Raw genomic sequence first — 21,122 nt, 5'->3', positions numbered from 1 at the left:
CTCAGATAGTCTTATTGATATGGAAGGTATGACATGATGTGATAAAAACGAAAAAATTGAAATCTTATTACATTTTCTCTATTAATAAATTATATTGAATATGTTTTCTCATTAAAACAGCTACCAAAGTTGGAGGGTAAGGGAAATATAAGATTGAGGTTGTATTTTCTAAAAGCCACAACACAAATTTATAGAAAAACCAATATTTCCAGCTTCAAATATAAACAATTTGGTTTAATTTAAGGAACAATAAAATTAGAGTTCCTATTTTGTAGTCGATAGTAACAGTAAAAAGGGAGGTTACTAACAGGAGTTGACTACACCAAAGGCAACAATCACCAAATTCCACAATCAAATTCTTCCTTTACTTCCCCAAATGTGCTTGCTAGAAGTATTCAGTATTTACTTGGCTGATTTAAAAGTCAAATTAACCAGGTCTGCGAGGAGGAAGTGTGAACAGATTTCATTAGGCAGAAGATCAAGGAAAGTTGGAAAGGTTGTGGGTTTTTTGTTTGCTTGTTTGTTGTTATTTTCAAGGAACCAATGAAATCATCTTCTTTTCTGTTGGAGCACTCAATGTCTAAGAACAGGATTATCTTATGATGAGGATGACACAAGTTTACATATACAGGATGGATGATCAGAGTAATGGAAAAAGAAATCTATTTTAAAACATTTACTTCAGTCTCCTTGTTCAACAAGTTATCACATCAGACCGATCATGTTGGCCAACAGTTCTGGTGCAGGTGTTGTGAAATACTGGAAGAAGTCTTACAGAGCCAAATGCAATTGTATGGAGAAATGTTCATTGCAAGCCCAAGCTAACAAGGCAAAGATGAGTCCCAGGGGAGGAGTCACCTTGGCATATGGAGAAAGAGAAGAAAGGAAGCCCGTTGCCAAGCCCTGTAGCATGCCAGGCCAGTATTATATAATGTTTTGGCAGCAAGTGGGGGCCTGTGATTCAAGGTATTGTGTGGTTTTGTTTTTGTGACACACATGTGAGACTTCTATGGTGGCTCCCCCTACATAGAGATATAGTTAATTGTTGAATTTGCCTTTATTTGTAAACTTTGTTAATTGTAGCCAAACAGGATTTTACCACCTATAAAATTTGTGCATCAAAATGTGATTCTCATACAAAAAACTGGGGCTGGAGGTTTGGCTTAAGTACTAAAGTGCTTACTCAGCAAGCATGAAGTCTTGAGTTGCAATCCCATTCATTACCTCCAATATGTACATACATGCATGCATACATGCATACATACATATGTACATACATACATATGTACATACATACCATACATACATACATGCAATCACATAGAATTTTTAAATACATTTTTAATTGTAAAAATACTGTACAGAGGGGTTACAGTTACATGAACAAGGTAATGAGTACATTTCCTATCAAGCATTGTTACCTTCTCCTTTATGTTTAAACTGGGCTTTACTGAAAATAATTGTTTTGAAGCTTTGTAAGAAAGGATAAGTGGTCAGGATGTGGTAGGATGCTGGCAGGATAACAGGAGGAGAACTCAATGACACAGGGACTGTGATTGTTGAAGCCAACTATAAACAGATGAAATTTTGCAAAGCAAAGCTCTGAATGAGGAGGGACCAATGGTGTATGTTATCAGGCCATAGTCACCACCGAACTGCACCTCATCCGCATATCCTAAACTGGAATTAACTAACTTAAACATGCCTTTGAATAGTTTGTCTAGGAGAAGGGTAGAAAAATGTTGCCTCTAACTGACCAAATAAGAACTCCAGCCTATTGACTACTGGCTAGCTACCAAACTGTGGCTTCTGTCATGTGACATCGCTTTAATTCACTTCTAATTCACTTTGAGTTTTGCCTTCCTTATCCAAAGAGAAAAGTCACCCCTTTCCTAGTCTCATTCCCAGGACATGAGTGGTTATGAGATTCTGTTCTGAGTAATGGGATATTTATTGAAACTTTTGTGTACCCAGAAGAATGTAAAAGCCAAATCATGGGGGAAAGAGTTGGTACTGAATGATGGACTTAACCCTTCAGTGGGAGGCAGGTTCCTACTGGGGCCACACTTCTGGCTGAAGCTAAACTTTAGATGGAACAAGATTGAATAACCAAGGTCTATGACAACATATTTAAAAGATTCCAGTAAGTCCTGGATTTCCTTCTAAAATTCTTGTTATGTAAAATAAGTTAATTTGTTGTATTAAAAATCCATATAAACATTAAGTTCTAGGATTATATGTTAACATGTAAATATATTGGGTACATCTTGCTTAATAGCAGTACTTCCTCTAATTCAAGGCATATTCAGTTTTGTAATTGTGTGTTAATAAGACTTGCTCATGTGGGATAGTTTAGGAAAAATAGATTTGCCTCCCAATACTTGCTCATGTGGGATAGTTTAGGAAAAATAGATTTGCCTCCCAAAACTTTCAGTTTTATTTACTTATCTTAATATTTTCAGTTGTTTATTTTTCCTGAGACCAGTAAGAAAACACAGCGCATCATCTCACATGGTAATGGAGACTTCATCATGATGATTCTTGTGGTAACTATGGCAAAGCAAGAGGAAGCCCAAAAGACCTATTTTAGGCCTAGAACTGGGTGTTTTCCTCTAATAATTAAAACAAATCACATGGATGATAACTAGTCAACATACAGGAAATAAGATCTGCTTCAATTTAAAAAATCACAAATCATGTGTCAAAGAGGAACTAGGTCAGAAAGTTAGTGAGTGTTTGGGGAACATAGTATAGTATATCACAGCTGAAAATTATTTCTTAGTAGACATAAACACAATCTAACTTTCCGGCATTATTTTTGAATGGTGAGATTAGCAATGTGGAACACCCCACAAAATTAGAAAAAGCAAGACAATAATTTTTTTTCATTAACATGTTATTATATCTACCATAGAACCTAGATGGTCAACAAATGAAAATTATTAAAATCAAAATGCAGCAGCCATAATATTACATGCATAACTTTTTTACTTTATTGTTTAATGTTTCTAATTTTAGCAATTCTAATTTTAGCAATAAATCTACAATAAGATTGGTGAATGACACTATGATTTTTTGTTGTTTAAAAGTGAGTTGCCTATTTAAATAAACAATATGCATATCCACTCACAGAAAATAAAGCCTTGATAATCTCATTCATATGTTAGAATTGCATTCCTATTAGAAGTTGAATATTTTATTGACATTTTAAAGTCTTCATTTTTAAAAATTATTTTTAAATTGGTAAGGCAACACAAATAGGTAACATGGAATTGTGATGCTGGAAATGTATACATTAAAATATAAGACCTATTGGAAATGCAACTGAGTAAGGCTTTTTCAATACTTCAACTCTTTATAGCTGAAACATCTAAAATGGTAAGATCATCTTCATGTAATTCTAAGCATGCATTCATTGCATTAGGGAACATATGATAATAATAGCAGCCATCCAGAAAATAGAATACTGTGCATGAACTGTCTCTTAGACAACCATTACCCCATTGAGTGAATCCAGACTTCCTGAAAACATGGTAAGTATAGTTTATAGAGCAAAGAAGCAAAGAGGTCTTAGTTCATCAGAGCAAATCTTGTCAGATGACTGCTCAGCAGCTCTGCTTCCAGGGCTCCTTTAATGAATAAAAGGTACCCAGATTGCTTTAGAAACAGAAACTACGCTTATACCAGTCATTCCAGAAGGGCAAAGGCACCTACCTAGAGCAAATTCAGCACTGTCATTTCTGAATGTTCTCAAGACTGCAATCAAGTAACCCAATTAGACCTGAGCAAGGTGAACCATTGACATGGGTTACATTGACATGGATTATAAAGTGTGTGTTCCTCTTTCTCTCTCATCCTTTCTTTCTCTCTTATCTCTCTCACTCACTTATTCTCTCATTTTCCCAATACACGTACTCTCCTCTCTCATAATCTACTACAAATACTCTCTTATCCATACACACTTTCTCACTCATTCATTCTCTCTTAACCTTCTTCTACTACACATACTATTTTTCTCTCTCTCTCTGACTCTCTTTCTCTCCCACTCTCTCTATATTCATATCTGTCTCTCACACTCATATACAGACATACATACATACATTCAATGTTTAGTTAAAAACAAATGGAGTAATTCATTGCTTTGCATTCAATATCCAGTGATTGCTCCAACCTCAAATGACAAGATATAATCAGCAACTCTACCATTAGAAAAGGAAACCCTTCTCCACATCTATTTTGTTTGAGTAACAAAAGACTGTTGTGTTGAATTATCTTGCCTATTTGTGGTTTAGGTGGTTGCTGACAATGGGAAGGAACAATGTTTCAGAGTTCTGGAAGAATTTTCCTGGTAGAATGTTTAGGTCAGAGAATTCCAGTGGTATAATTCTTTTGAACAACTAACATTCAGCTAAAACAAAATGATTACCAGGAAGCTGAAACATACGTTGTTGGGAGAAGAGCAGGTAAAAGGGAGGGAGGGAACATGAATGGAGAGAGGAAGGATGAGCGAATATTGTAGTCATTATAGTCAGACAATTTAATTAAGGTATAATGTGTCTCAAATATCATATATACAACAGGTTTTGGTTTATGGAATTTATTTCAAAGTACCATCGAAGTATTTTCTTTAACTCTTTGTAGCACAAGCTGCGCTTTGGAAATATTCGAGAATGATCATGTCTGAAACATTTAAAAATGCAAACTTTGCATTTTAATGACTTTACCTTACTGTCAAATATTTACACAGGTAGACCAAGGATAGCATGGAGGAAGCATGCCAAATTTTTTCTCATTATTGAGTATACTCAGATACTTCTTCAAGAAACAAACAAAATCCCTGAAGTTGACTTTTCAGGAATAATATAATTTACAAACTTGGTGTTCTTTTGCAAAATTTCTTCCCAATGCCAAGGTTGGTCAAAAGGCTCTTTGTACAAGCTACAGAGTAGACATAGGAGCTTCCTCTTAGGTGTTGGATCTCACCAAGGTGTGCTTGGCAGACCACTTCAAGAAAAATCACATCCCTGCCCTAACTTTCTTGTTAAGTCCTCTGGCTGAAGGAGTCCTGCTCCTCCTTGCTCTTTTGCCCAAGGTAAGGGGAAGTAAAGAAAGCAATTAGCAACCTGGCTTAATTCATTTGCAACAGCTCAATTTAAGCATGTTGGCTCTGGTATCCGGGATTGTGGGTCTTTACTCAGCACTGGATTTCACTGTTGGGATCCCAGTGGTTTTCAAGTCTGGGTCCTAAACTTAACTCTCCTTCCAACCAATGAATATCTATCTCTTTGCAAGCCTGGATGTTTGGGACTGAAAGAGGAGGATGAACACTTTCCCTCCTGCCTTCTTCAGTATGACATTTGTCATGCTAAAAGCAGACAGTCTGTGCTGTCATTTAATTTCCTTAATTCCTGTACAGTCTTCTGCAGGCATATCTTGTCTGTGGGAAGGCAATGGCAGGGACGTCTCACGTGACATCTTGCTCTGGCTTTGGTAAACATTTCCAAAGTCATTCAATGATCATTGAAAAATTAGAGCACCAGAACACAAATGAGTCATTTGAGAAAACTAAGAAAGAGTCTAAAGAACAAAACCTACCTTGATTTATATTAAATTTAAGCAATCAAATGCAAAAAAAAAAAAAAAAGAATTAAGCATTGTAGGATTCCCCAACCGAAGCTTCGGTAGTGATGGTAAGCTCAGTATCAAAACAGACAATTTTTTTTTTTTGGGGGGGGGTCCAGTCATGGGGCCTGAACTCTGGGCCTGGGCGCTGTCCCTCAGCTCTTCAGCTCAAGGCTAGTGCTCTACCACTTGAGCCACAGCACTACTTCTGGCTTTTTTCTTTTTGCTTATGTGGTGCTGAGGAATCGAACCCAGGGCCTCAGGCATGCAAGGCAAGCGCTCTACCACTGAGCCACCTTCCCAGCCCCCAAATAGATAATTTTATACCTAGCAACTACTTCTGTTTATTGAGCAGTACAAATATAGCTATTGTGATTGAAGGACTGACTTTGAATTTTTATGTAATTTACACTTCTTTTAATGGACACATGTACCTAATATCAACTATATTCCATAACCAACTAAGATAAAACAAAAATAAATCATCATTAAACCCCTGTTTTCACTGTATTTGATTCCGGTGCCCTACATCTTGTATATACACTTTTCTAATTTGGGGAGGGGAAGGGAAAAAACAAAATGCTTAAATGGGGATACAGGTTGAGTAACAATGAGATGTACAAGACACTATGTTGAAAACGAACTTTACAACTTGTGGGGGGATGAGGGGGAGGAGTTGGGGAGGTGGAGAGGGAAGGAATGGTAGGGGGAAAACAAAGGAGGAGGTAACAATGCTCAATAGGAAATGTGCTCATTACCTTACTCATGTAACTCTAACCCCTCTGTACACTATTTTTACAATAAAAAACACACTTAAAAAGAAAAAAAAAGCACTCAAGAATTTCAATAGAATTCCCTTTGTGTGTGTGTGTGTGTGTGTGCGCGTGTGTGTGTGTGTGTGTGTGTGTGTATCACATTTTTTATCCATTCATGTACTGAAGGGCATCTGGGTTGGTAACATATCTTCTCTGCTACTTGAGCTATGTTCCCAGTACTTTCATCCAGATATCTCAGATAAATATGGAGCAGAAAAAAGAACATTAAAATTGAATTAATGCACACACTTCAACAGCAGGGCTTAAAACTTGGCAAATAACTGTATGTTACATAGCAACCTTCATTCTTTTTTAGCACACATGCACATTGTTGAAGAATTACCACAAAAAATTATGAAAGGATATGTATTTATAAAAGGATATATATGTATGTATATATATATATATATATATATATACATACATATATATCCTTTTATAAACAAATGATGTGAGGAAATACTTTTAAGAGAAACTAACATTCCAAGAGCCAGACTGTGGCTAGGTATATAAGACAGACAGAAGTTTGGGGAGTAGAAATAAAGGTTCTGATTATTAGTTTTGATTTCCTATTTCTTTCTAAAACTTACTGTCTTTCTCCTACTTTTGTAGAAGTCTTTTATATGCAGAGGCCAGGTTAGCAGCAGTGAGGGGCAGGGATCATGTCATAGATAATCTCATGGGTTTGGAGCTATGGATTGATAAGAGAATTTAGTAAGAGGGGAAGAGTTAGAAAAAAAAATTTATAAGGACATGGTTTAAGTGACAGTACCTGGCAGACTAGCATAAGAAAATGTCATTGCTGCTGCACTGATGTATGGTTGGAAACACACTTAATGAGGTAATCAGATTTTGCTGATTGGCTTTCTTCTTTATTACAGGCCTTGTTGACTGGTTATCTCTTCTAAAATCACAGTTTGAATAGAGGATTAGCTTGGCCTCTGGATTCCATCTGGTCCATTTTGGTGGCTCATTTCCACATTTCAAAATGAGAGTAAAATCGAGTAAATATAAGCTGTAGGTAGAAAGAACAGATGAGCAAGAAGAGTCCAAATAAAGCAACCTGGAGAAAAATTAATGACCCCAAGGTCTCAGAACTGTGGGATAGAGTGACACAAATTTTCACCAGCTCTGAAGATGAATGCTCATCAAGTGATTCTTTTTTTTTTTTTTTTTTTTTTTGGTGATACTAGAGTTTGAACTCAAGGTATATTGCTCTTGCTAAGCAGGCATTCTATGCTGAGCCATGTTCCCAATCCTTGAAGGAGTGCTTGGCTAATGGTGACATTCAGAACTCATGATGCACCTTTGTAAAATGTTGGATTTATATGAAGTATAAGCTCAGTATACTCAAGGACAGCTTGTTTTTCTGTAGAAACAGATGTTTAGTCTGACATAATACCTTATAAAATTTTCCACAAGTTGTGTCTTCTTAACACCAAAAAAGTATATCCCATGTCTTTGGAAAACTAAGCCAAGGACACTTTGTTTCTTATTTAAGAGAAAAATGTAGATTTCTTGTTAAAAGGCAAAGTCATCATTTTAAAAAGATGAAATCAGGAGTACTTTAAGAAGAATTTTAGGTGATTAAGACACTTAAAATAAGTCTAAAAAAATTTTCCTGGCTCTAGGCCTGTAGAATTTTAATTTAATTATGAAGAGCACATGCTTTGCTTCTTCATTGCTGTTTAAAATTTTAATCTTGTAGGTACGCAAAAGTTAATAATAATGACTTATTAAATCCTTTTCACTTGACAAAACTTCATTTTCATCAGTTCAAAGTATGCTTGGAATGCTAATACATACATTCCAAAACAAGTAATATGTTGATACATTTATTAATTAACATAGACTTTATTCTTTATTTGCAATGTACTGGTAGACTAGATATGCATAAACAATAATTCTCTCTTTCTGTATGATTTGATTTGTGTGTCCTCAGTAATGATCATCATCAACACAACTTTTATCCTGGAGCTGGAGAACTGATCAACACAGTAGATCCTAGAGGTAGGGTGTCTGTTATTCTGTTTCTCTTTCCGAAACTATTAAGGAGGGCTGTAAGCATTCAGTTGAATATTTCAGTACATTAAAATATGTGTATATATCTAGATGACATTGTTCAAAAGGAAATGTACTCTTTGCTTGATATATATAATTGTAACCCCACTGTCTGTAGCATGTTCAAATAAAAATAATAATAAAAAGTATGATCAAGCTTTCTCTCCAAGGTGGTAGTGCTTTTAAGTTCTTATGATACTTGAACAAGTTCTAGTCACTATAACATAATGTGTTTCTATTTATGAAAATTTTGTTCTTGAGTATGTGTCAACTGATTTTTATTTTGTTACAAGTCAATCACTGAGAACCATCTCATGAGCTACTAGTGAGAGAACAGTGTACTTAACTAACATTGCAGGCTATCTGAAGAATGTTTATACTAACTATTATTTTTGATCATAATTAAAGTAGCATCATGTGAGGGGTGTGTGTATGTGTGTGTGTGTGTTTGTGTGTGTGTGCGTGTGTGTCTGTGTTCTGGGGATTGAAGTCAGGGCCTAGGTACTGTCTCTGAGCTTCTGTGAACAAGGCTTATACTCAACGATTTGGGCTTCAGCTCCACTTCTGTTTTTGTTTGTTTGTTTGTTTGTTTGTTTTAGTGCTTAATTAGAGGTAAGAGTCTCATGGTCTGTTTTCAAACCTTGATCCTTAGATCTTAATCTCCTGAGTAGCTAGAATTACAAGCTTGAGCCATTCGTCCCCAGCTGAAATGTTTATGTATTTTAATAAAAATATTAGTTTGCATATCAAAGATATGAGATTAATGATTCTTAAATGCATAATGAGATGTTACAGCCCACTGCCCATCATAGTTTCCAACCAAACAAGGATTGCATTATAGTCTCAGCTAAAAACAGAGCCTCTGAATCAACTTTCACAAATGGACAATAAAAATCTGCAACTGAAAGTATTTAGTAATTAAGACAACACAACAAGTGCAGTAAATTCAAAGTTCTGTCATATTATCCATTCATGCAAATTTACACTATTGTGACAATCCTGGGGCTTGAACTTATGTCCTAGGCATTGTCCCTGAGATTCTTTTGCTAAAGGCTAGCTTGAGCCACAACATCACCTTGGGCTTCTTCTGAGTAGTTTATTGGATGATAAAGTCAGAGCTAGCTACAAACCATGTGCCTCAGATCTCAGCTTTTTGAGTAGCTAGGACTACTAATGTGAGCCACCAGCCCACAGCGAGGGCTATTAATTTTTAAGACCAGATTTGCTATTTAGCCCACATTAATGTTAAACATTAAGTTCATCTTCCCTAGTGATTGAATCAAGGGTATGTGCTACTATGCCCAGATTATTTTACCTCTTTATCCATCAATTCTTCATCTACAAAATAGGCTAATGATATTATGTCCCTTAGTTTTGTATATTGGTTTTGTATACTATAATTTAGTCCCTTAGTATAGGGAGCAAATTTTTTAAAAATAATCTTTGATTAATATCAGATATGTAAAAAGGCAATAAAAATCAGCAAGGAAATGTACTTGATAGTTTAGAAACACTCAAAAGAAGTTTTAAGTATTAAAAAGATACAAAGTACAGAGATTAGTTTCAGACTTTATCCCCTTATGTTGGATATTATAGTTTCTGGGTATATGCCTAATTTTTTTCTTGTCAGATTTGCTTACTTTTTAATCAAATGCTCAATGACTTTTCCAAACTTTGAAAGATTGTTTAAAGAGGGTCAGAAACTGAATCTACAAAGGAAATCAGGAAAGTTTGTCATTTCAGTTAGAGAACTGTTAAAAAATATTCGTAGCACTCAGTTCTTTTGGTAATTGTACAAATCGTACTGATACTTATTTACTCTATTAACTTTATATCTTGGGAAGAAAATAATTACATAACAGTTTCAGGCAATACAAAGTGTCCATTAGGTTTTTATTTTATAAAATACAAAATAATTTTTGCCACGACTTCTTCTACTATCCATAACTAAAAATTATATTGCAAAGCTTAGACCAATAGCCCTACTCAAAGTGATAAAATGTTTAAATATTGCCTAAAAAGTACTTGGAATACTGGAAGGGGAATAAAAATACAAGGAAATACAGTATTAATATTTTGTGTTTTATTCCTTTTTTTGTTTCTCCTTTATAGTTTTTTGCTGTGGGAGTTTAGAAAAACCCATAAAAACTGAACATTAAAAAAATTAAGGTGTTTCATTTTAGAAATTGCCCATTGCCAAGTCAGAGAGGTTACCGCCTAAAGCCAGTTGATTTTTGCATTTTCTATCTGAAGTCACTGTACTCACAGGATATCTCAATTTTTTCTTAATAGTTTAATAAGAAATTACAGTACTCAAAAAATAATCAGTGCACCTTCCTATTATGAAGGTCTTAGAACACATATTTTTATTACAAAAAGAAGTGTGAAGAACTTAGTATAGTCTAAACTTAATAAGGGACTTCATCACTCTCTACAACTGTTGAAAAAACACAATGCAACGTTCAAACTTTGCCCTCTCTTTATAGGGCTTAGAGTGAAGATTTTGATAGTTTTTCCTTAACAGATTTCCTAAACACAATGAAAATTGGAAACAATATACTGGTAATTTTATTAAAATTCTTGTAAAAGTAAACATTCTTCCTTTATTTTCCTGTGTATGAGTTGGGAGTATAGGAGAAAGTTGGCAATAAAGACTTTATGAAGTGTCTTACTGAACAAAATATTCGAATAAAAAAGAAGCAAAGGAAATCTATGAAATCACAGTAGAAACAAGGTCAAAACCAGGTAGAAGAATAGGTGGTCATTCCATGCTATGTGCTACAATTTTTAATACTTCAATGTACATAAGTTTGATGGCAATTATGCTATTCAAAATTGATGTGAAGTATCTCCTTTGTTTGTTTGAAATCCTTTTATTTGAGAGACTAGATATGTGCCTAAATTTATTTAGGTTACTGGAAGCCTCTGGGTAAATTTGAAATGTCCATTTGCAAGAGGTATATTGAAGTAGAAATCCACTGATTGTAATTTTTTCTGTCTTCTTTCATCTTTCCCTTTCATTTTCCCCCTTTCTCTTAATGGTATACTGACATTTTGCTCCCAACTTTACCATTTTCATATCACACTACATGTTTAGATCATGTGCCCATATGGCCCTTCCTATTAATATGGATTGAGTAATTTTTCTCAACCTGTTTAATGTTTGGATTGGGCACATAACCTAAGTAAGTCATGCCCAAAGAACCATAGTCCCATGATTTCCCTTATTTGCAATAACTAGTATATGTCTGGAACAAGCAGAAAAAGTCAAAAGCTATGTACATATGACCAGATAAGATGATGTTCAGTAAAATGAACTCCAAGGTAGGTACACAAGTGTTTTTGTTCCTTGCTTGCTATGATTTCTAATGTATTTATAAGGTTCCACGTGATTTTTTTGTTGCTTTGTATGTTCTCTCCCTACCCCCAGTATATCCCTGTTTTCACTGTATTTGATGTTGATATAATTTGGGGAGGGGAAGGAAAAACATTACCTTGCTCACGTAACTGTAACCCCTCTGTACAGTATTTTCACAATAAGAACATTAAAAAAAGATATTGGCACTAAGTGAGCATTTTTCATGGTTTGGATAATTTGTACATTTCTCTTGCCATCTTATTCTGCTTTTATTTACTGCAGATGAGCACATCTTCATTCACCATTGTTCCATTAATCAGAGTCTTGAAATAAAGGCAAAAGAAAACTTCAGCTGGACCACATTGGGAGCCGGGAGTACAGTTTGATGTATATGTGTAAATGTGGAATGATGAAGCTTGCTGAGAATGGCTTGGGGAAGGGGAAGACTGATGGAAAGTGATGGAGAAGGTTAGTCAAATCACGGTAAATCACATGCGTACATGAATGTGTCAGAATAAAACCCTCTCCTACGGCTAATAAAAATGTGGAATGAAACCAAATAATTATTTAGTAAGTAATGATCATAATGCACTAACAATTCGACCAGCAGCAAGGTCTATAAAGAACGATAGAAGAGGGGCTGGGAAGGTGGCTCAGTGCTTGCCTCGCATGCATGAGGCCCTGAGTTCAATTCCTCAGAACCACATAAGCAGAAAAAGCTGGAAGTGGCACTGTGGCTCAAGTGGTAGAGTGCTAGCCTTGAGCTGAAGAGCTGAGGGACAGCACCCAGGCCCAGAGTTCAGGCCCCACGACAGACAAATATAAATAAATAAATAAATAGATAAATAAATAAATATAAAAGAATGATAGAAGATATGTTTTAAATCAACATCATAAATTCACGACAGGTAAGTCTTTGTTATAATTTTCATTGTTATACTGCACACACTATTCAACACCATTACTGTTCAACATTATTTTTTGATTTATGGCAATCAGATTTAGGTGAGAGAAAAAGATTGTTGATTTGGTAGGTAAGCATGATTACTAATTCCTAAACTATTTGGACCCAAGGCAAGGATCTAATCATAAGGTGCTGTCTTTTGCTGCAGGAAATGTTATTATGAACACTGCTACAATGCTTCATTTGGAAAAAAGTTAGGTACCTCAGACATCATTTTTACTCAACATCACTGAAAGTTCTGAATCATGCTATGGAATATATAAATAATTATGAGTTATATAAATATACAATAAGAAATCCTGAGAAACTTAGATGAATGACATCATGTTGAATTTCACAAACAGACAAATTAATAAAGGGATTTTTATATTACTTAATAGTACTTAATACATAAAATAAATCATTTCCTTATTGGAAATGACTACTTTCAAAAAGAAATATGAGAAGCCGGATGTCAGTGGCTCACACCTGTAATCCTAGCTACTCAGGAGGCTGAGATCTGAGGATCGCGTTTCAAAGCCAGCCCGGACAGGAAAGTCCGAGAGACTCTTATCTCCCATAAACCACTCAGAAAACCAGAAATGGTGCTGTGGCTCAAGTGGTAAAGCTCTCACTTTGAGCAGAAGAGCTGATGGATAATGTCCAGGCCCAAAGTTCAAGCCCCATAACGGACGAAAAAAAAAAAAAAAGTGAGGAGATTTTACTACAAGACTTTACAAGATTTTACTAGTACTACAAAAACAAAGTTAAGTTTGAAAAAGATTTGCAGTAAGGATGAAATAAAAGATATTAGGTAATTTATGATGCAAGAAATTCTTTCAATTTGTATTATTCAATAAAATTGACATATAAGCTCATTTAAGAAGAAAACAAATATCTCATACATATTTAAATGTTTAAATGTTTAAATGTTTTAAACAATGTGCATAAATGTAAAGCTAAAGCAATGAGATTTGTCTTATCATTTCAATGTTTTTTTAGATAACATTAAAACTAGTAATTAATGCTAATGAAGATATGATGGAGCCAAAAACACATACTATCCTTTCCTTAAAATAGATGTGGTTAAATGTATCATTCTTTAAAAAAAAAAAAAACTTGTTATTTAGAAATTCTTCTAAAACAATCTATTCTATATAAATGATCCATGTCATAGAATTTTTATAGAACAATGTAAATATCCATAAAATGTAAAATCTTTTACAAATTGTAATGATCTACAATATTCAACAAACATCTCTTGCAACTGTAGAAAAATGAAGTTGGAAATTCAAAGGGTTGTCAGGGCTGCATTTCTTCTAGAGGATCCTGTGCATCATTCATTCTCCTATTATGCAGAACAAATTCTAGAGGCCACTTGTTTCCTTTGGCTTGTATCCCCTTTATTACTTCAACTCTTGCTTCCGTCATCATTCCTATTTGTCTCTGTGTCTTCTGTGTCCTTCTGCTAAAACCTATTGGGATTACCTGGTTAACCTCAGACCAGAGAATCCGATCACAAGGTTCTTACTTACCAGTATCTGCAATGTTCCCTATGCCTCTCTAGCTTATAGGTATTTTTAGGGGGGGAGCCATTGTTCAGTTGCCAGTATAAGGCAGTATATAAGGAAGATGTCATGTGCTATGTTTTGACATGGAAAATCCTAGTTATCATTAGTAAAGGGAGCCATCTAGAAATTACTAGGTCCTAAGAAATGAGTTCCACATATGAGAACAGTACTCTTAAGAAGGAAGCCCCTAAAGCTACCATTTTACTCTTAGGCCCTGTGTTGTAACAAAGGACATGCCTATGAGAAAATAAATCATCACTGGATTCTAGAGCCTTGATATTGGACCTCAAAACTGTGAACTGCTGTTTACCAAACACACTGTTTTGACACTTTGTCTGAGAAGACCAAATACACTAAAACAGGAAGTCCTATATTTCTTTTGTTGTTGAAAAGGTGATGAGCGTGGGAGTCACAGTTACATAAGTAAGGCAATGAGTACATTTGTTTTAATCATTGTTATGCCATCCCTCATTATCTTCCCCTCCCTATTCCCCTCCCCCTCAGGTTGTAATGTTCTATTTACCTACTTCCCACTCTTTTGACAAAGATAAGAGAAAACTATTATAATAAACATTTTTTCAAAATCAGCATCTGAAATCTTTGATCAGCTGGTAGTTATAACAGAAATTGTAAGACTGTATGAAGAAAAAACATGTTCAATATCATTATACCTTGTATCTAAAAACTTACCTTTCAGAAATATATATACAATTAACTAATTACCTTAATAATAAAAATGTAAACACACACTTCTATACAGAATGTATACTTTGTTCTTACTTCAGATAACAAGCAGCTATCTTTTATTTTGCCTACTTGTTCTAAGTGAATGTCTTTAATGCTTCAGAAAGTCACACAGGTATCATTCCTTGTATTACGCAAATAAAATAAAATGAAACAAAGTACATTTTCTATTTATTTTCTTTTTTCTTCTAATCCTATCTTGCAATGTTTATTTTACTTTTATAAATAAAAATGTATAGAAATCTAAAGAAAATTCTATTCTTCATTTTTAATTCAATATAAACATCATCTTGCTACTATGGTAATTTTAATCCAGTGATTTATGTAGGTTTTTACCAAAACTTACAGATAAAAATAATAGATGGACTCTCATGGTAAAACTTGGAAAATAATATATTTTTATTTTGTTCTTAGTCTTGAAATAACTATTAGCCCTTTTCTTCTTTTCTCTCTAGGCTACAGGATTTAATCAGTTGGCCCAAGACTTTAATTTTAATGCTCATCCAAAAGATCCATTTTATATTGTCAGTTGCATGTCATTTCTTAAAAACCTGAATAAGGAAGTCATTAAGATAAATTTTACCAGAAAGTGCCATTCAATGGAATGGTAGAGCATCAACTACACATTAAACAGAAAGAAGAAAACCCAGTAATATTTTGCTTCCGCATCAACTACACATTAAACAGAAAGAAGAAAACCCAGTAATATTTTGCTTCCCTGCATATAATTTAGAGTAACCTCTCTGAATTTGTTTATATTAATTGTAATAATTTCTGTCTTGTCAGTGAAAGCAGTGCCATGCCCTTTTGCTCTCTTCCTTTGGATGTTTCTATTTAATTTGATGACTGTGCCATTCCATCATGCTGTGAGATGCATAAGTCTCTTGGATGAGAGCAATAATAAAGCAGTGGCACTTATTTGGGAATTACCATAATTATGCAACTCTTAGTACCTGCTCTGTGCAGAGTTTAACCTCTTCCCAGCCCCTAACTGGAGTATATCCCATTTCTATGGTCTGTTTCTCCATACTTTTCTTCGCCTTTCTTTGTTTGCTGTTGTTATTTTTTAACCTTTGCGAACGCACAATGAGAACAAAAAGCATATACTGATGTTCATTCTAATTCAGTTATCTGGTTGTGTTAGTTTGTATTGCTGCGTGGTCTAGCCTTACTTTGCAAACAACTAAATGGTTCTCCTCAAAAGCATTTGTTATTTCTATCTGATAACATGGTGCTCTGACCCACAAAGGTCATTTTAACGCTAAGAGGTCAATTAAAAATAGTATATCAGGCTAGGTACCCGGTGACACATACCTGCTATTGCCAATTGAAACAGGAGGATCTCAAGATCAAGGCCAGCCGGGGTTACATCTCAAAAACAAACAAGGACACAGGATGACCCATTGCATCAAGGATACCCACAGGACAGTATATTGGAAAGAACTTTACAACTTGTTGGGGGAAGATAGAGAGGAGGAGTGTGGGAGGTGGAGGAGAGAAGGGATAGTGGGACAACAACAAGGAAGAAAAGGAGTAACAATTATCGACAATATGTACTCATTGCCTTACTCATGTATCTGTAAGCTCTCTGTACAGCATCTTTACGATAAAATTTAAAAATAAAAAGTAAAAAACAATTAAAAATAAAAAGAAGAAAACCATACTTCAATCAACCTTCATGACAAAGAATTGACCCCTAATAATTATGGCGAAGATTTTAAATGACTTATTATTATTCTGTTGTAAATAAAATCCATATATTTATAAGCTATTGATATGAAAACAAAACATACCAGATACCAAATAAATCATTGAGTCTGATATAAAATGCTTAACATAGGTAAAATATCTACCATTTATTGTTTTTGTTGTTGTTGAGGACTGCTCTACTGTGTTATGCTGTTTTTCTTATATTGCATTTCACTACTAAATTTTAATGAGTATATTATGGCAGTGGATTTCTAAGATTTCAAATGGATTGTCTCTACCACTGATCCCTCGCTTATCTTTTTTGTTAGCTTTGCTATCTAAAGATGCTCCTTCAGTTATATACTCAAGTTCTACAAGAAAAAAATTCCTCAAATCCCAGCCATGATCCCAATAAGCTTCTAGAACATAATTTCATAGAGTAGCCTCATCAATAAAATCTCCTCAGCTTTGAAAGCATACACAATGTAATAATTCATTTATCTAGTATTTTGTGATCATTGGTAAATAAATATAACCCACAATTCTTTCTTATATGTTTTTATTGTAAAAATACTGTACAGAGGGGTTACAGTTACCCACAATTCTATAACTATAAATAACTTTTACTATTTTTGACAAGGAAAATAAGTTTCATCTCATGATGTTTTTCATGACATTTATTGGCAATAGGGTAAATCAACAGAATTAATTTCTTTGGAACTTTAAAATGCTTTCAATCAAACTTTAAAACAAAGTAACATAAATTCATCCAATAAAATAATATAACAAAAATTTTGTTTACAAGTAAAATTCAACTGTACTGACCAAAAATGTTGTACACCCATTAACATCTACTCAGTAGACAGGAGCAGGGACTTACAAACTTCATTACATAATTGACTGTTAGGAATTTTTTTCAGTTCACAGCAGTTGTATCCAACTTATTTGAATATACAAACTCATTAGGAAACTATCAAACTTGTTTATTCATAAAGTATATAAACACTAGGTATTTTGATATTTGAAGATGAAACATTATTTTGTTGTTTTTTTCTACAGATAAATACCACACATCTTTTTTTTTTTTTGGTTTGTTTTTTGACAGTACTAGGGCTTGAATACAGAGTCAATTATAATTAAGTTTTAGCCTTTTATAGTTTAAAAGATCACATAAAAGAATCTGAGTTAGAAAAATACCTTTTCCATAGCTTTAGAAACTTAAGCTTCAATTCCAATAATAAAAAAGTAATCTTCCTTCAAAATATTTTTAAAATCTCATCGAGGGAGGGGGAGTAACAATGTTTGACAAGAAATGTACTCCCTTACACATGTAGTTGTAACCCTCTGTACATCACCTTTACAATAAAATTAAATTAACAAAACTGATAACTCCACATTGTAAATAGAATTTTCAAGATAAATAATATTGGATAGAAAGTTTACTACAAATTAGTGCTGTCCACTTATATTAAAAATTAGTCCAGCCTATGGAGAAAGAAAAAAGATTATAAAGATGAATATATAGAAGTATTTAAAACCTACATGTATGAAAGTAGCATAATAAAACCTAAACAAAATTCTTAAAAGGAACAGAAACAGGCAGGGTGGTTAGAAGAATAAGATGGATGAGGTGAATTTGGTCCAAAGTCCTTAGATTCTTGTTGCAAATATCACAATGAAGCACATTTATACAATTATTTTATGATAAAAAATTTATAACGTTTTAATGAACTGTGATTTAGTCCAAGGTATGTTTTACTTCTAGTAAGATAATCTTAAAAGTTTTAAAATATTTTTATCATTATTTAAGAAATTCATCTTCAGTTTTAGGATAAATGAGTCAAGGCACTTCCAGAATCACAGATGAGATATTTTTGATTGGAGAATATCTAATACTTCAATGTTAGATTGATTTACAAAATTATAATTGCATCATGAAAACTAATTACTATGTTTGTAATACTTGCATATCCATTTAAAAGTTATGTTTATAATGGCCAAGTTATTCTTCCCTGTAACTTCTAAAACGTGAATGAAGACAGAGAAGCAGCAGGAAAGTAGTGCAAATAGTCAGATTGTTTGGCGTGTGAAGGCAAATCAGCATATCTGAGAATATCTCTCACTGTAAGAGCAGAAACACATAAATAGGCCAATAGGAGGCTCATGAGACGCCAAGTTCAGCATGTCAGATGATGTGCAAATACAAGAAGAGCCCAAGGTTTGTGCAGTACACATTCATATTATTGAAGTTCCTAGCCACTAATACAATGAGACTTAGACACAAAGGGGAACAATAAATCCCACTGATTAAAGGCACTGAAGTCAAGCCAACAAAGGCAAGTTTAGATAACATTATTTAAAATGGTACAAAGTACTATGTAATGAAATTAAGCAAAAAAAAAAAAAACAGGTGCAGTGAGAGCATAATAGTATGTCATCGTTTATTTCTACATCTAGATCTCAGTGAGAAAATATAAAACGAAAATACTTAAATGTATGGAATAACAACAAAAAGACAGAACATTTGGGGAAATTTAAGAAATATGCCAGAAACCACTAAAAAAGCACAAGAAATTTGATATATAGAAAGATACCGTCAACTGGGAAAAAAGCAGTTTATAAAAATGTCAGATCTTCAACTTGTGTTATCTAAATGTGAAAAATTAGTAAAAACTGACAAATTTTAAGTATTCTATATAATATAGGAAAGGAAGCACACAAAGGTGAAATTCTGAAAGCAAATTACTGACAAGCACAAGGCTAAGTGTTAACTATCTTGCAACAATGTTATTACACTAACAAATTTACAATCTATAGTGAATAATAAATGTGACAATTAGAATCTATGATTCAAAATTTTATTCAAAAGTAATATTAAGTAATAATATCCATCCATGTTAAAAAAGATATAGCTTTATACCTATGTCATTGTTTATGCACAGCTACATAAATCTCAATGGATTAAACATTTTAAATTATTTCCAGCTTAATAGTAAATTGTATTAAATACTTTTCTCAGTCTAGACAACTAATTTAATAACCGACTCTGAGTTAAATCTCAAGGCAATATTCATTCACTTCCTCCATGTATCTGCATTCCACATTGCTAATGAATTCTTGAGGGAGAGATTAGATGCTTTCTGGAGTCATGAGAGCCTCAGATCTTACCCCTACTTCTGGCTGACCTGAATCTTGTCGGGAAGGCCATTGGGGAATCACTAAATCTTAAACTCACACTCTGACCCAGAAATGTTCTTATAGAAAATTAACCTTAACAACATAAGAAAACAAGTCTAGTGTGTATATCAAGATGCAGGCATAGAAAGTTCAATTTGGGCTATATTTATAACAACAAAATAAAAATCCCTTAAATATTAACCATTAAGAAACAATACAATATATCAAAACAGTAAAGTATACATATATATAGAATATATAAATATATTCAAAAGAGTAAAGTAGACATAGGCATTAAGCACTTGTGTTCCTGGGGGAAAAGAGGTACAGCACAACATTACACTTGTGTAAAATAAAGTATAAATGCCACTTGAAAAAGAAAGTCAACTTTCTTACCTACATTTTCATTTAAAAAAATAAATACCTAAGTCTGACTTTTTTGCTTAATATAATTTTTCCAAGTCTTTCCTTTGCCTTACAAATGGTACAATATCATTCTCTCTAATAGATGAGTGAATTTCCATTATGTGCATATACCACATTTTCTTGATCCATTCATCCAAGGAGGGGCATATGGGCATCTGGATATGGTGAACAGGGATGTAATGAACATGGTTGTGCCAGTAGCTTTAATGTAATCTTGTTTGACTTCTACTGGATAAATGTCCAGGAGTTTAATTGCTGGATAATAGGGTGGTTCTATATGTAGTCTTTTGAAGAACCTCCATGCTGCTTTCCAGAGTGACTGTTCAAGCTTGTGTCTCCACCAGTGTATTAGAGTTCTCTTTTGCTGCATTCTTACCAGCATTTGCTGCTGTTCATTTTATTGATAATGGCCATTCTATCTGGAATTAGGTGGAATCTCAGTGTCATTTTAATTTATGATTCCTTTATGACCAGAGATTTTGAACATTTCTTTATGTATTTGTTGGCTTTTTGTACAAAGGTTGCATGGTTTCCTTCACTTGTGGTAGACAGAATGTACCTATAAGTATATGTTAATACATTGGGAAGTCTGCAAGTGGTTACAAATAAATTAATTGAAGTAGAAGAGACAATATGAACAGCTCAAATAAAAAAATCTTTTCGAAAGACTAGGACAATACCCAACAAATCAACACCAGGAAATAGGAATATACAAA

General features: G+C 33.9%; 1 long non-coding RNA gene across 1 annotated transcript; it reads left to right on the top strand.

Moving 5' to 3' along the window:
• Positions 1-4,397: 4,397 nt before the first annotated feature.
• Positions 4,398-12,363, top strand: LOC138810080 (uncharacterized). The gene is made up of 3 exons (XR_011367017.1): positions 4,398-4,463; positions 8,380-8,447; positions 12,139-12,363. It is a non-coding gene; the product is annotated as an uncharacterized lncRNA (long non-coding RNA).
• The last annotated feature ends 8,759 nt before the right edge of the window (positions 12,364-21,122 follow it).

This window comes from Dipodomys merriami, unplaced genomic scaffold (assembly GCF_024711535.1).
Source record: "Dipodomys merriami isolate MVZ:Mamm:240054 unplaced genomic scaffold, mDipMer1.0.p SCAF_5, whole genome shotgun sequence".
In the NCBI taxonomy this organism is placed as follows: Eukaryota; Metazoa; Chordata; class Mammalia; order Rodentia; family Heteromyidae; genus Dipodomys; species Dipodomys merriami.
The sequence above is the reverse complement of the archived record's forward strand: the minus strand, read 5'-3'. Positions and strand labels throughout refer to the sequence as shown.